General features: G+C 44.8%; 1 non-coding gene across 1 annotated transcript; it reads left to right on the top strand.

Moving 5' to 3' along the window:
• Positions 1–424: 424 nt before the first annotated feature.
• On the top strand, positions 425–552 carry LOC129043317 (small nucleolar RNA SNORA40). Its single transcript, XR_008504409.1, has one exon. It is a non-coding gene; the product is annotated as a small nucleolar RNA SNORA40 (small nucleolar RNA).
• Positions 553–2,395: the final 1,843 nt, after the last annotated feature.

The following is a 2,395-nucleotide window of genomic DNA, read 5'->3' as shown; positions in this document are numbered from 1 at the left end:
CCTAGGCTGGAGTGCAGTGGTGCAGTCTTGGTTCACCGCAACATCCTCCTCCCAGGTTCAAACAATTCTCCTGCCTCAGCCTCCCAAGTAGCTGGGATTACAGGTGCATGTCCACCACACCGGCTAATTTTTGTATTTTTAGTAGAGACGGGGTTTCACCATATTGGCCAGGCTGGTCTTGAACTCCTGACCTCAAGTGATTCGACTGCCTCAGCCTCCCAAAGTGCTGGGATTACAGGCATGAGCCATTGTGCCCAGCCTGAATGTCAGAGTTCGGATCAATCTTTGTTCTCCATACTGGGATTTCTTCCAAATTCTAACACAATAGAAAAACAGTATTTTGTTATCATAAATCATATTTTAGTAATTTTAGGGAAAAAAGACAGGAAACGTACTTTGATGAGTAATATTTAAATATTACTTCTGCACTTATGTATGTTTTTGTTTAACTTGTGGACAAAGACTTATGGACAAGTGCAAAAAATAAATCCTTTTTTGCAACCCAGAACTCATTGTTCAATATGAGTTTTAATACATATAAGAAGGGAAATTATGATACCTGAGATAGTTAACTGATGGGAGTATTGATAGCCATAAAGGTTGGTTCCAGGACAGGCACAGTGGCTCATGCCTGCAATCCCCACACCGAGGTAGGTGTTTTGCTTGAAGCCAGGAGTTCAAGAATAGCCTGGGCAAGAAAGTAACAAACACCTCATCTCCACAAAAATTTTAAAATTAGCTGAGTATTAGGGCATGGCCTATAGTTGCAGCTACTCAGGAAGGGAAGGCTGAGGCAAGAGGATTGAGCCCAGGAGTTGGAGGCTGCACAAAGCTTTGATGGCACCACTGTACTGGAGCCTGGGTAACAGACAGGCCCTGTCTCTTAATAAAAAAAAAAGATTGATTCTAGGACTGTAGAATAGATAGTTAAACAGCATGGGATACGAGGGAACTCCTCAGCTGTATTAATTTTGTATTCCAATTTCATGTTGACTTGATACATACGATGGCTTTTTGTTTTAAAGGCTTTTATCTTGAGAACATGATGTCTGGAGTTAAAGGTATTGGCATATTCCACATATCTGTACTATTCTTGAGTGTAATTGCTTAGGAATGAATATGATTTGAACTCATTCGTGTTAAGAGGGTGTCAAATTGAGAACCAGGAAGATCCACCACCTACAGTAAAAATGACTCTAAATTGGTTGAAGAAATCAGATCCCCAAAGATTCTGGATGAATTTTGAAGTCTTCATCAGTATTTCCATATTAAAGGAGATGAAAGAAGCCAAAATAAAAGGACAGGACAACTGGATTAAAATAAGCCTCAGTTTCATTAAAAAGGGCTAACTTGAAGATAAATCTTTTGACACCAGCTCTTTAGAGGATCTAAACTGACCTTGATGGACAGTGGAAGAAATCACAACATAGAATTCCTTGAATAAAAGTTTATTGACTTTAAATTTAAAAAAAATAAATAATATTACTTAAGAGTAATATTTAAACTTCTATCTCATGCAAATCGAGTCAGTCGGGCTGCCCTCTGCCTTGGGAACCAGCAGCAAGAGGCCAGGGACAAGTAGGTTTGGGCACTCCCCTAGCTGTGGCTCCCACTCTCTCTGCTGCCTCTGGGCCCTCCAGGGTCAGGAGCTAAGAGGAATGAGGATGAAAGACAGAAGAGACAAAAGTCTTTTCACTTAGCTGGGGCAGTGGGTGGCTGCTTGTCAGGCTCACAGTTGCTGCCCCTTGAACTAGTTCTCTAGAGACCCTGACAAGCATCCCTGCACCAAACCATGTCCTGACACTTGACGACCTGCTTTCAGCTTCTGTCTTGGCCAGTCCCCCTGCAGCTACCTTCTTGTGGGTTCCACACACCTAGCGGGCAGCCCTTTTGAGTAGGCTGCACAGGAAACCCATCTATCTATCCTTGCCTCATACAGCTCACACAACACTCCGCTTGTCTCCTCACAGCTCCGCTTGTCTCCAACCTCTCCCTTCTCCAGGTGAGAGGTGCCACCTGCCTGTGTTCTGTGTTTGCCCCAGGACCCTGGGACATGTATGCCAGGTTCTCCAGTACTCCGCGCTCTCACAACCCGGTGTACAGAGGCTCACAAGCATCCGCCCTGATGGTGCTCAGCCACCTTTCTCCTCCTCCTCCTCCTATCTCTAGTGAGGTTCTCTTAGAGCCCAACCCTGGATCTCCCACCTCAACACCTCTTGACCTCTTGGAATGTCCCTCATGAGTCACTGGCCTCCTCCTACCTGCACTGTAGGAAGGCACCGCCATGCACCAGCCCCTTCCACCTTCCACAGGTGGGGCCTGCACTTCCCTTCTGAATGTCAGGGCTCAAATCAATCTTTGTTCTCCACGCTGGGATTTCATCCAAATTCTTACA

Source organism: Pongo pygmaeus, chromosome 7, assembly GCF_028885625.2.
Source record: "Pongo pygmaeus isolate AG05252 chromosome 7, NHGRI_mPonPyg2-v2.0_pri, whole genome shotgun sequence".
In the NCBI taxonomy this organism is placed as follows: Eukaryota; Metazoa; Chordata; class Mammalia; order Primates; family Hominidae; genus Pongo; species Pongo pygmaeus.
The sequence above is the reverse complement of the archived record's forward strand: the minus strand, read 5'-3'. Positions and strand labels throughout refer to the sequence as shown.